The following is a 14,891-nucleotide window of genomic DNA, read 5'->3' on the forward strand; positions in this document are numbered from 1 at the left end:
TTACTTAAGAATTATTCAGCTAATGTCTATACACAGTTAGGCCCTTTAGAATCACCTGATACCAGGTATCATAAGTTGCTGGGGGCATTACACATTTGTAATTTGTAATGCACCAAAAAATGTGAATCCTACACTGCCAGGTAGAAAACTAAGGGAGAGATCATACTTTTTGCCATTTTCCATATTTTCTGCCATCAATATGACTAGTAAGCGATATGAAAGTCCTTTCTGGTTTACAAATAATACATAGAAGTACTGCAAATAATAGAGCAAGTTTCACATTTAGACCTTAATTTTATTTCAGGATAATATTTTAAATGTTTTACAGTATTTTAAAACTTTTATAGTCAATGTAATAATGCATTTTATACAGTTGTGTTTATTATTTTTTCTATGTAAGTGTCCTGGTTTCAGCTTAGAAATTATTAATTTCCTTCTTAGTAGATGTAGAAAAAAAACAACAAGGTAAAATAAAGTGAACTGATGAGAGACTCAAAACTACATTTTTTTAAGCTAGGTAAATTGAATCATCTATCTAATAATAGATCTGCATGCTGAGAGTCTTGTATAAATTGTTATTCTTCAGCAGAGATTTTGTGTAATGGATTAGGAAAATTTAAAAAAAAGTTGAAGGGCTTATATTCATAAGCACAATGAGAAGGCATTTTTTGTCACTAAAACTGTTTAAAGGAAAAAAGAAATCACACAAAGGAACCCAGGGGTGAGGTTCTTGTTTATTTGTTTTTTTGGGTTTTTTTTCCTCCAATTGTTCTGATCTACACTGATTTTCACACCATAAAAAAAAAAATAAATAAATCAATTATGTTACTTCATGTTCATACTTTTCTTGCTGAAGTATCATAATTGTCCAGGTTTCACTTTTAGCACTCAGCAGCCTGGTAATGAAATGCTGAACAAAGAACAAAATATATACAATATAAAATCTAGGTAGCAAGTTCTGTCAACATATGGGAACTAGTATCCAACTACACTTCTCTCCTGGGGTGACTTTATGATGCTTGTATTCCCAGTTTCCTTGTTTATATTACATATTAAATTCTGCAGGTTTAAGATGTCTCTGAGAGCCAAGGTGGAGGAAGAAGGAGCCGCAGTTTGTGTTGAGAAAGAGCCCTGACTCCCCCTCATCCCGCTCCTGGACTGTGCTGTCTGCAGTACGGACAGACTGCAGGACAGAGCTCCTCTTTTGCTTTTAGTTAGTTTTTATCTCGCTGAGGCAGAGAACTTCCCCAGACTGTTTGTTTCCCTTTTTCCTGGATCTGTTCAGACCTGCTCTGGACTGAACACCCAGCCAAACCCCGGGAGCTCCCGCCTGGGGCCCACCGGGGCCTGGGCCTCGGCACTGTCCAACACCAGAGGGACTGATAAGAACCTGAGCGAGCCGAGCTACACCACATGAAAAGGAATTTTCTTCCTGGATTTGACATCTCATCAAACAGCAGGAGGTTTTATTATTTAATATTATTCACTTCCTGTTAAACAGTCTTTTCCACTTTTCTCCCAGGAAATCTTTTTCCCAGACCAGGGGGAGGGGCCTCTTGAATTTGCTTTCTGGAGGGACCCTATTCAGAGATTCTCTCCCAAATTTGCCCTAAACCAGGATAACTTTTATTTCAAATTCAATAAAACATGAATAGAAAGAGTTTGAAATGTTTTATCAAGTATGAACTTTCTAGAATTATTTAAATGCTTCAAGAAAGGCTGAACTTGGATGAAAATCTCTTTAAACAGGAGAAAACCCATTACTAACAGGACTGGAGAAGCCTACATGACTGTAGGAAAAGTCCTTCAGAACTGTACAGTTAAAATGAACACGGAAACAGGGTCCCTTTAAGATTTAGACAGTTCAGGAAAGTTTAAGGTTCACCCGTCCATCAAGGAAAATCATGCAGCAATCTTCTTCCTACAGTATGTGATGTTCAGCATCTGGACAGAGTTAGACAAGAACAAAGGGTCAAATATTACAGGTACTTCTTCCTCCCATGATTTTCTGAATTACTAATTCTGCACCCTTGTCCGGATAATAATTCCTTTTCTAGAATTACTTTTTTTGAGGCAAACTCCTGTATGTATGATCAAAACATGTCTATATGTCACTTTTGTGTAAGGTATATAAAGAATTTAGTGACTTTTTGAATTTACTGAATATATACATAAGTTGCTTCACTACTGGACTACTAGAAAAAGTATAAAATATATTTTTGAAAGTACCAATAGATTATAAAGAAGTCTGCCGATAGGATGCTTTTCTATTCCAAACATTATTTTCTGAGAATAATGTTTTATCCCATATAGTTATGACTGACAAAACTTGTGGTATTGAATAAGATATAAAATTTGTGTAATAAAACTCAGCTTTGTGAGGAGAAATTTCAGGATCAGTTTTCTATTTGTTACAGATCTGTAGCCACGTATGCCCAAAGCCATTAACATATTAAATTTTTTCTATAGTTTCTCATTATTTTATAGCTGAAAGGTAAACTGTCTATTGACTTTTCAAGGCAATGATAAAATTCCATTGTGAATATCTGGAAAAATATTAATGAGTATAAAAGTGTAGGAAATGCCAGTGTTTTGAACTGACACTCTGTCCTTGCTTATAGTTAACAGGGTTAACATGAAATTCAGAAAATATTGTTCTGTCTTCACAATATCCACAGTAAAATAAAAATGATTATTTGCTCTCCTGCAATTGCCCAGATAATTTATCACATGATGCAACAGAACAGACAATCTATAATTCATTACTTGGTCTGTGTAAAAAATTTGTACATTATTTTTTTTTGTGTTTGCAGTAATTTGGAATAATTGAGATGTTTTTACACTAATATTTTTGACTTGATGTGCTTCATGTTGGAATGGAGTTTAAGATGCTCAGGGCATTACCAGGTGTTGTCTTTTATTGTCCTTGGTGTCTCTTACTGGCATGTGTAAGTTTATCTGAAAGGATAAATAACAGACATTTTCAGTGACTACAATTTTTTTTAATTTCTGACACTGTACTAAGAGACTGATGTGAACAGAGAATCGTAGCTTTATTACCCAATGAATTCCCTTTTATAAGAAATCACTGGAAGCAATTTGTCATCTAGTAACTGACCAAAAATGTAGTTATTATATAAAAACACATATGACAAAACAAAAGCCTTTCAGAAAGAATCCATAATAGGACCAGGGAAGTGCCTTCTGTACGGGACAGTGGTGGGGATGCATCTCAGCAATTTGTTTGTTCTGGGCCACTCACTTCAAGAAAGTCATTGAAGTACAGGAATGAGTTCATGGAAGGCAACAGAGCTGGTGAAGAGTCTAGAGAGTATATCCCAGGGAGCTGTGGCTGTTTTCCCAGGACAAGAGGAGGCTCAGGGACAACTTTATTCTTATTAACAGCTACATGAAAGATGTTATAGCCAGGTGGTGGCCGGCCTCTTCTCCCAGGCAACCAGTGACAGGATAAGAAGTGGTGTGAAACTGCACCAGAGGAGGTTCAGGCTGGACATAGAGAAGAATTTCTTCACAGAAAGGGTTGGCAAGCATTGGGGTGGACTGCCCAGGAAGGTGGAGCCACCATCCCTGGAGATGTTCAACAAAAAACTGGATGTGGTACTTAGTGCCTAGTTGATGAGATGATGGTCGGTCAAAATTTGGACTCGATAACCTTGGAGGTCGTTTTCAGTCTAAATAATTCTGTGATTTTATGTTTAAATATCATAGCCAACAAAGTGGTTTTAGCAAGCAAATTTTATCTGAATATGAATTAGCTGCTTTATTTGTAAAGAAGTGCTAACTCTTCAGAAAATTTTATTAAAAAATAAAACCTAACAAAATACATGACAAAAAATATGAAATAAGTAATTTGGTATAAGGTTTGTTTGCATGTATAGGGAGTCTGTCAAAGAAAATTACAAAGATTTCTAACTTCAGATCCTGTTTTTTGCCATTTAATATAGCTCAAGAAACTAGTCATGTTTTAGATTTAGTAACAGAAATATTTTTTTTTCTACTTGAATGGAAATTTTGCCTTCTAGGTGTTGGACTCTTTAGTGCTAGACTTTCAGATTAAAGTATATTTTCACTAGGCATATAAATAGTCATTATTTATTGAAAGGTTTCTTGAAACATATTTTAAAAATAAGATTATATTCGCTCTTGATTTAGGCAGCCCTGGTTTACTCGCATTTATACTCTTAAATAACTAATGGAAGGAGAGCCATTGGTTATGGAAAAGTTACCTGTCTCTGCAGTCAAAGATCATACTTCATATTAGACATATTAATTGTGAACAAGAGGACCTAGTTCTATTTTCTTCCATCCATCCACTGAATTTGTACTTAATTTGCTTTCCCAGATATCTGGACATACCCCTTGTTAGCCATCCAAGAGTTGTAGTTATGTTCTGCTTTATAAAACAAAACAACACAAAAGGGTCACCATGGGGTGCGTGCCTCTCAAAATCAGAGTTCATGTTGAGTTTTCCCTGTTCTCGTCTAGCATCTTGCATTACTGTCACATCTAAATGTTTTTCACAGAAACAATATTTTTAATACTTTTCAGAGGAATTGCTGTTTACTGTCTTCTGCTCTGAAGAGTAGCTAAGGATTAGGCTTCTTTGTTCACTTCTCTTGCACGGTTATCAGAATCTGCGTCATTTCAAGCTAGACTGTCTCAGTGCCTCACCATACTGGGGCTAAGCTGGTCTTGAATGTCACTGCATTTGCAGCTTTGCCATTTTCTATTTGCTGCCATGTGCAACCACTGCTTTGGCTAAATGTACCAAAAGGAATTCTCAAATTTCTAGTAATGTACAAGGACAGCCAGGTGGCATCAAAAAGTTTTAGTCCCCTGATCATACTTCTTAATATGAAATTTGGCCGTGGATGTCAGAGCATTTTTTTCTGAAACATATTTGGGTGCTGGATTTGGTTTGCTTTGAGAATATAAAATAGTAATAAAGAAATTGTGCCAGGCCCAATTATTTTTTGGTTAGTATTTTGGTGCTTGCTAGTATTTTTTTTTCTTTTACTCTGTGATCTGAAGTCTACTACTTACAGTGTTTTGGGGAAGGACAATTCTTCATTTCTTCTGTGTAGCTCTGAAGTAGAACAGAAGTGAAATTAGTGATATGAGTATACGGGCAGATTGAACAGCATTTCCAATAGAGATCCCAGAGTAATAATAATAATAATAATAATAAATCATCATCATCATCCTTTATCCTTCAGTAGAAATAAAAGCTGCAACAAAAGCACTTAAAGAAATGTGTGTGTATGCTTTGCTTAGCAGTAAGTGGTCTGAATCAAGGACTGAAGAGAGGTAGTGGTTTTTGTTTCCAAAGAAAATATCAAGAAGAACATGATCTGAGAAAAATTAAACAGAGTCTTTTGTTAAATGGTTTCTTGTGCTCCTTTTGTCTGAAAGTCACTGAGGGACTTTCAGCTTGTCTTCATTCAGCTTTACATAAAGTTCCTGAGGTCAGGTTGCAAAAAACTTCAGAGAAAGATGAATATTTTAAATTATTTGAAGTGACTGAATAAGAAGGTGTTTGTTAGAAAGTTGCAAATTAGTCTCAATTTGTAGTGAAATCCACTTTAAGAATGCTTTCATTCAACAGATCAGTCTGGAAAGGCAGATGTCATTCACTCCCTTGAGGAAAGGGCAAACAATATCTAATACTTACTATTCTCTTGTCACACTTAACAAGTTTCCAATTTTTTGAAAAATTACATAAATATTTGAGGCAGGTCATTGTAGTTAAATATTGTGATTGTCACTAGAATAACATTCTGAAAAAAAAAAAAAATACATGCAATGATTTTTGTGTAAATTGTAGATTTTTGGAGTGTTTCCAGATGCATTCCCCTGTGTTGAAATACCAAACAATTGATAATGACCAAACAATAACAGTCACATTGGCAGAATCTTCCTGTTGAGCCCATGGGTACATCACAGGTGCTTGATACATGCTGTGCCAGGGGAACATGCTCAGAAGTTTGTCAAACTGCTGTTTCCAAAAAATATATTATTGGGGTTAATCAGTATTTGAAAATCTGTCATTAACAGCTCAGGTTGACATTACCCAGGTTGACATTTTACCTTCCAGTTAAATGATCTTTATAGTCCTATTCTAAAATCTGTAGGGGCACATCCAAGTTTCTGACTTCCTCCTATGCCTTCTTAGGTTTCCTTAGCTTTTTTTCCTTTTTTGGTTTTCCCCTTTACTTGATCTAGCCCTCAAAACAATACAAATGATGCTTTAATGTTGCACATGAGGATTTTCTAATTTTTCAATGACAATACAGCAATGCCATGATTTTGATCACAAATGAACACAGATTAGACATCACCAACACAGTTTTCAATAAGCTTTTCTTTTAGCTGGTGTCTGATTAGCACTTAAATTGTTTCAGACCATTAGTTACCTAGGATTTTAGTGATCGTTAGTGGGTCTGAAATTGAACAAGATAAAAGCAAGCTTTGTTTTAAATTCAGGGGATGGTTCACTTTTTCCATGCAGGGTCATTTGCCACACACTAAAGTGTGTGCTGCTGATTAAAGTTTAGTTTTATGCATCATTGTATTCTGTTATGAATAATAATGGTATTTCCAAGTTAAGCAGGATATTCTTTACTTTCTCCTCTAAATATTGAGCACTTAGTGATTTTGTGCACCTGCATAAGTTAGATGTACCTTACTTTAGAAATGCTATTCCTGTTCATTTCTACCATAAGCTGCATTTCAGTGCTCTGGGGATATTTATGTCTACACAGAACATGTATCATCATAAACCTGTACAAAGTGGGTGGTACAGTTTCCCTCTGACCTATATGGCTGGTACTACTGCCTCTGATCTATGGTGTAGGGTACCCTGTGTGGAATCAAATCACTGTGATGTTGCCTAAGAGATACTGAATTGTATTTAATATGTATGTCTTCACTGTCAGTATGAAAGCATAGTGATCTTGCAAAATTATATTTACTATGCATTTTTAAATGAAAAAATAAGATTCAGTTGTTAAATTACTTGAAGATGTGGTGATAAAATCAGAAAATTGTCTTGAGTCTTGTTCTCTGGCAGTGTTCAATGTATAAAACTCAAGACTCTTCCTGAGAATTTCCAGAAGTTAGCTGCAGGTCTTAGTGGAAGGAGTATGATACTGGAATAACAACCTCAAACTGGAACCAAAGTGGTCATTAAATATAACCACTCTCTTCTTAAAACAGCATAAGAGAATTGTCTTCAAATAAATAGATGAACAGCACATATATAACACTTACCTTGCAATGTGAAAAGAAGTTTAATTTTGCCATAATGCATTCATTTTGTCTTGTCTGGGGTGATCACAATACTTTCCCAGAGCCATTAAAGTTACTTGTTTGTAGCTCTAATTTCAAAGCTTTTAAAGCAGAATATGGTTGTCAACATACTTGTCTCCACAGGCATATTTTCCATCTGTGATGCAATAGATGCCTGTATATGAGTTAAAGTCTTAGGATTGTCTTATTATGCACCACATCACCACTTCTACATTTCATATCCATAAAAACATAGTGCTATAATTAATTTTCTAGTCACATAAAGATTTGATTTGATTTAAGAAGCTGCAAGTTCTGTACTGAAGGTTAGGCACCTCTATTTAAAGACAATTTTCACTTCCCACTATTGCTTTGATCAGCATAATTATAAAAAAATAAAAAGGAGCAAAAATACTATTGTAAAGTGCTTGTTTAATTATGACATATGCCATAGTATCTATTTTGCAATTCTCTTTTAATTGCTGAGCAAGGTGCAATAATTAAGTCTTGAATTTGAAGCCCTTAATTTGGTTTTACTGTTTGTTAAGGGGAAAAGGTTATACTACTACAGCAGTCTGAGATTTTCTGCAGTCATGAACATTATTTTGACTTTAATAACAATTTTGAAGAAGCACTAAATTTTTCAGCTTTTTCTCATAGGTGAAGAGCTGGAGAATTACTTTCATTTAACTGTGTATTCATGTCAAAATAACTCTAATTTCTGCTAGCTAAACAAATACCTGATGGAAAAGAGGACAGAAATAATAAAAATCTATTGAAAGTCAAGAGTAAAGGGGAGGTCTCAATTCCTTCCATCTAAGCTTAGTCACTTAATTCAGGAGCTCTATGTGGTAGTCTTGCTTTGTAAGGCAAGAGACAAGATCATTCAGTGGGGGCTAAGTCTCCCTGAAACTTGAATCATTCTATGCAAGCCTGCCTCTCTTTAATTCCCACAGGAAGGATAGTAATTTTCTAATCAGGACTTTTCAGCCTATTGTGATTTGCCACAAAGCTGAGCTGCTCCAAAAGCATGTAATTGCTCAACGATTCAATCCTTCTGTCTCCTCTCTGCGTTCTTGGATAATGTTTCATATGTGTTTTCACATACGGAAGTATGTGGAAGTCGTTTGATTCTGAAGTTATTTAGGACGTTACGCAGTCAATAAATATTTTTTCATTATTATAATAATAATAATATATTTTCATTATAATATTAACTTTTGGTGTCATGTCATTAACAATTTCACTGCAGAGTCAGATGAGTGTCAAGGTTACTTTGTGTCCTATGTACATGATCAACAGCCTCAGCTTTTTTATAAAACCTTACTTTAGCTAAAAAGTCAAGAGGATGGTACAGCACTGAAATATTGGTTTGTATGAAGGGAATCTGAGTTTTGAAACACTTAAGTTTTCATATACACTAATACTGCGTATCAAAGAATCACTGAGGTATTGGAAGAGATAGCATTTTAATAACTAGGGTTTATTATATCAGGTTAAAACTGACAGACATCATTCTCTGGTTATTCCTGATTCATATTTGTTCAGAATGTCTTTTGCAACTATAAAGATAAGAAAATGGCTTCTTACTTTTAGATGAAGATACAACTGCAAACTTCGACTTGTCATTTTCATAAAGAAATGCCAGTCAGTAGACTGACACAGGCAAATTATTGTGCCATGTAATTCAAACATGAGTTTCATTTAGGTCATGTAATTTGCTAAATGTTCTGTCAGTTTACTAAGTGAACTGGCAATCTATATTCAACATTTTTTTTTTCTTTTTTGACTACCATGGACTTGAATAGCAAAGTCAGGAGTTACGCATTTACAATAAAGATTACCATGAAGCCTCTGTTCTTGTGATGAAACAAGAATTGTAGAAGCAGAATATGTATAGAAATCTGTCAATTTGATGTGCTGTGTTCACATCTCTGTCTCATATTTCCTCCATGATTTCACTTTCAAGAACAACTTCCAAACAAATTTGAAATCAAAAGAACATCATTCAGGCATTCAGTTACATTTAAAATTAAAGACATGCTTTTCAATATTCTGGCAAGTTAGTATAGTGTATTTTAAAAAAAACAGACTTTTGTCTGAAGATATCACAGAAGAAACAGAGATGTTTTTCTGAGTTTATGAAAAGCTTGAAAATACTGTCTTGTTTTACAAGGAACTCATTTATTTACAGTACTTCTGGGTCAAATTTGTAAAGTCATTGTATTTGGATGGCTTACATTGAGAAACTGAAATGATAGTAGAATTGAAAAGTCTCTCAGCCTTTTATGTTGATATTGGTCTTCTCTTCCACATCCAACCCATTAAAATTTTTATAGATTTCTCAGTTGCACTGTGGTGAACAAAAAGCTTTTAAAGTGAAAGATAAGAGTTATCTTTCACTGTTATTCTTGCTCTGTTAGTATTGTTGTTTGTTACTATTTATTATCATGCTTTATTATTACAGCTTTAAAAAATAATCAGGAAGAATTATTTTGCTGTTAATGCATCCAAATGAGTTAAGTAATACTAATTATTTTTTTAAAAAATAACTTTTCTACTTTAGAAATGATCCTTCTTTTGACAACATGCCTGAAAGTTCTTTAGTGTTGATGAAATATTGATGGCTTTATTATACTACCTCTCCATGAAAATTCAAAATGAAATTCACTTGGTGTCTGATATTCAAAGATTATTTTATTTTCTCCTGTGTTTGCAATTAAAAGTTTCAGACTATTTAAATGTTTTTAATACAAATTTATCAGAATAGTCATGGGGTAGTCCCTGCCACAATCTGCCCAGCATAGAGGTATTTGTGAGGATTAAAACCTGACCAATTTTGCTTTTGAATATGGTCAATGAGAAGCATTTTAATGAATATAAAGCCTAAAATATCTAAAATCTCACACTTAGAGGAAATATATTTCTGTTTAGACTGACTATTCACAATAAATGCTATGTGTGAGGATTATTGTTTTTCATTACTGCTATTATTATCAAAAGAACACAAGGAAATTGTGAATTTCTTTAATATCTCAAATATTCTCGGGACAATTTATCCTAGACACCTTTTGGCTTGACAAGAGTTGGCTTGGGTTTGAAACTGACAGTGTAATACAATGTCAAGATCTTTACATATCTCTCATGAGCAATGCTTTGCTTCGTTGAGCTACATAAAGGGCAGTCCTAAGGCTTAAGCCTTGGGGTGGAGGGGGAACAAACCATTAGGTGTGGTGAACTTTTCACTTTCAAATGGGTTTCTTTTTCTGTGCACCCCAACTGCACATGGCTTCAAAATCTTCATACAGTAGGCATTCACATCTGACATTAATTTTCATGTATCTTTCTGAATGAGAAACCCTAGTAATCATTTCTCTCCACACCAGCTGCCTGCCTTTCTTCTTCCACTTCTGACCTCTGATTCTTCTGTTTTATCTCCCATTCTGTATCACTTACATAAAATGGTGACAGTTATTTTTACAGGAAACAGAGACTACATTAAGTCATAAATGGAGAATAATCTAGGAAATCAAAAGAAATTTGAATTAATCATAAATCAGTATTTTCTTCCAAGAACACCAAAATTTGATGCAACCTACAGGAATAAAGCAATTTGTATACATTTTAATTATTTTATTCTTCCATCCTAGTAGTGAAATGCTAGCTTGGACAAAAAAATCTTGACCACAACAAGAGACAACAAAATACTCAGATTTTTTTCCCCCATATATATAAAAATACTATTATTTATATATATATAAAAATCTATATATTTATAAAAATCTATATATTTATAAATATATGTATATATATACTCTAAATTAGGTGCTTTAGCTGAAATGATTGTAGTAAAAAGAAAAAAAAAATTATTGTCAGAATAATTGAACTCTGTTTTATTAAGATGGCCCAAGCAAGACAAGGGTATATAGCTCACATTTAGGTCAATAGTGTTCACAGCTTACTTAATGAAAGGGTGTGAAACAGATGTCACAGATGTCAAAAGGACTGAAAGAACAGAGGCTTTCTTTCAGTCATGCTTGTAGGATGATATCTTCCTAAGATTTTCCTGAGAGACTACAGAAGAGATTGAGCTTGCCAGAGAACAAGTGTGGGAGAACAATCCAAACAGCCATGCTTATCTTAAATTATCCCTTACTAGCTAAACAACATAATTTGAATCACTAGCTTTATATCCATCTTTAATAGATTATTACATTAAAAAATATTTAGGTGAACATTATTTTACTTTTGAGTAATCTCTAGTTTGTTAGCAATGTTTTACCAAGGGTTTACTGTTTTAAGCCCATGACATCTGGTGAACCAAAACCCACATTTCAAATTCAAATTCACATTTTTAGATGTGCAGCCTATCTCAACCAACAGAGATGTGTCAGATACTGAAGGTAGTTATAATAGTTTATTGGTGTACCACATAGGAAAACTACAGCTTCCTAACAAAAATCTATTTTGACACCTGGGTCTAGCTTTAGTAAATTGTGAATTGCCCTCATACACAACAAAGCTTCTACATAGCCCTTTTTAGTGTCTTCTTTTCATTGTCTGAGCAGTAATTTCAAAATCTAATTACAGATTAAATGAAAGTGTTTTATTATGGTCTCATTCTTCTTTCACCAGAATCACCATGCCTTCCCTACTGATACCTGAAATGCAGTTCGACTTTATGGAGGTGAGATCTGCGTTTATAGTTCCCAGGTGTATGCCTTTTCATTTAACTGCACTGGCATACATGCCTGAATGTGTCTTGGCCAAAGGAAATAACCTGACTATTTTAGTTATCACTCCAGCAACGCCTGTAAATGTTACATGTTTTGCCAGTATTCCTGTTTCCTTTCAGGTTTTCAACATTTGTTGAGGCTTTCAGTAGACACAGTCAAAATCAGCTCACTCTATGTGACTACTGGCTGATTTGTTTATGATTATTTCTATGGATCTATAATGTAGCTATAGTTTAGAATATTGAAATTCTATTTTGATTTCATACTGGCAATACTCCTAATAAGAACTTTGGTTTTCCCCTTCCACACCTTGAATAAGTTTTGTGATAACTGACAGCAAAGCAGATCTGATGAAAATCTCCAAATTCTAGTTCTAAGAGGTTGCAAAGCAATGTAAATTTCTGAAGAGCTCTGAACAGAAAATTCTGCCAAGAAAAGCTACAGACAGTAACAAAGAAAACTTAATTTTCCCTTTGTGGAGTTTATGCAGGAAGTTAATCTCTTAATTTACTAAGTAACCTCATTTTAAAGTGGTAAAGCCCAAACATTTATGGTAAAAGTTTCTATTGTGAACAAAAAAAAAAGTTGCTATGACAACTTAAAATTCTTTAGACCTTACTGCCTGATGTAACTTTCTAAACTTAGTCTCTTTCACAAATGAAATATTTCAAGTAATAATTTATGACAAGCAATCCATGTGTTTCTGGGGAAAAAACCTGCATTTTAGGATTAGACTAAAAATCTGTCTTTAAATGATTTATACCTGATCTAAGTGGTCATCTACACAAACATTCATTCTGTTGTCTGTGAACTACTAGTGCAGCTATTACAAGGCTATTTAGTTTCATTTTGCAGGGAAAACCTGGATTGGAAGGAGCTACTTGGATTTTTGTTTGGTTGGATTTTTTCTCATTGTTTTTGTAGGGGAAGCACAGAACTGTATTGACAATACGAGGAAAAAAAGTCTGAGCTTCCACTAGGAACACTTCCAAACCTAATAATTTTTACATATTCCCTGTGGGATATTTTTTGCACCCATATTGACAGTCTCTACAGCAAGAGACAGTGATTTGTGTTTGAATTTGCAGGCAGGAAGGAATTTATTTTAAAGTTTTAAGAAAAAAAATTATTTATAACAAAATTTTTAAATCAGCCTCCAGTTTTATTTGGCAAACTGTAGATGTTCTCATCAGACAAAGGCAGTCTACATAAAACAAAATATATTTGCTGAACTTCTGTAGGTTCTAACAGAAAGAGTGAAACCAATAAAAGTTGTCATTTTAATGGAAAATTCTAAATGTAAGCCTTTTAGAAAGAAAATAATCTAATATGATTGCAAACCTCCCATAAGGTTCTGATAACTGAATTTGGTTTTGCATGCCTTTTATTGTTGTAATGGTTGTCACTATTAATAAACCTGGCTCAATCTAGTAGATAATAGTGTGACTGTACCATAATGCCTTATACATTTTCGAAGCTGCACATTAAGCTAATAATGTCATACTTCATGCTCTCACACAATGCAGAAAGTTACTGAGAATTTATGCAGAGCTCACAGTTATTTAACAGGCTAACTGGATTATCCAGGAAGGGGAGTCTTTTGTTAGCTGAATTGGTTCGGCCATGTAAGTATTTACAATAAGAGATTCCTGCAGCTGCAAGCATGAGTTTACTGCTGTGTGAGAGAAGGAGAGAGGCTTGCATAGCCAATTAAGAGATGCAGTGTAGTGATTGCTCCAGGCAGGCAAAATGTCAACATCAATTTCAGGTTCCTCACATTAAACCAATCAGCAATAGACTTTGTTTCAGCTTCTGCTCTCTTGCAGGTTTTTGGTTAAATTAAATTTTATAAACAGGCAAATTGAACTGAGCCCTTCACCATTTTGAAGCAGGTTTTCTGCTTGTGCAAATGAAGGTTAATAGGAAATGCAAATATCATATGCATACCAATAATTCTTTTAAAATGTTTCACCTTCTGCACTACCCTTCAAGTCAATTTCCTTCCATGTAGAAGTGCTTCACATTGAGTTCCCTAGAGTTTAGCCATTATAAAATATATATGGTATCACGAATACAAATTGTATAATGTATTCCTGTTTTTTTTTTAAGTGGTACCCAAACAAGATATGTTGTCCAATTTCATCTAGCTACAGAGATTTGATGGTGTCTGTAATTTAATCTTGTTTCAGAGCAACTTACCTTCCAACACACAAAAGTTGTACTTTCCAGCTCTTCTATTAAATTCATAGTTGCTATAGGGAAACATCTGAGGAAGGGTTCTTCTCAAAAAGTGGTATAAATACTCCCTTTCTAATATGTATATAATGTGCTTCAAGGATAGTGTCATTATTTGTTTCAGTCAAACACTACCTCCCAAGTACACCTGGTTCACATTTCAAGTGCTTTGTGTGTTTTTTTAGGCCTAAAGGTGGTTTTCTGAGGAAACAGATTCTGGCTAGGTGGTTCCTAGCTCAGACCTCCATGGTATCCTGCAAGAGTGAGTGAGTGAGTGAGTGAGTGAGTGAGTGAGTGAGTGAGTGAGTGAATAAAAGCTGAAGGGAAGATAGTACTTTCTTCTACAATTTAGCCCTCAGATAAATTTTTCCTTCTCTATTAAAGAGACAAGCCTTTCAGGCTGATCTAAAAAATAAATCATTTGGATGAATCTGATCCAGTCATGCAGCAAGGCCATTCTATCCTTGTGGAAAAAAAAAGAAAAAAAGAAAGAGGACTTATCTGTTATATATTATGACAGTTTCAGGTCTTTGGACTATAGTCATCACAACTGCTCTGATCAGCCCAATGATGGGTGTCATCAGGAAGTTTACCACCAGAATTATGAATGTG

At 34.4% G+C, this 14,891-nt stretch overlaps 1 protein-coding gene across 1 annotated transcript in view; it reads left to right on the forward strand.

The window, feature by feature from the left end:
• Positions 1-1,101: 1,101 nt before the first annotated feature.
• The window catches only part of NLGN4X (neuroligin 4 X-linked), a 277,033-nt gene continuing 263,243 nt past the window's right edge, over positions 1,102-14,891 (forward strand). The window contains exon 1 of the mRNA XM_086880154.1: positions 1,102-1,985. The gene's annotated coding sequence lies outside the window, so the exon portion shown is untranslated. The remainder of the gene's footprint in view (positions 1,986-14,891) is intronic.

The sequence above is a fragment of the Cyanistes caeruleus genome, chromosome 3 (genome assembly GCF_971803275.1).
Source record: "Cyanistes caeruleus chromosome 3, bCyaCae1.hap1.1, whole genome shotgun sequence".
Lineage (NCBI taxonomy): Eukaryota > Metazoa > Chordata > Aves > Passeriformes > Paridae > Cyanistes > Cyanistes caeruleus.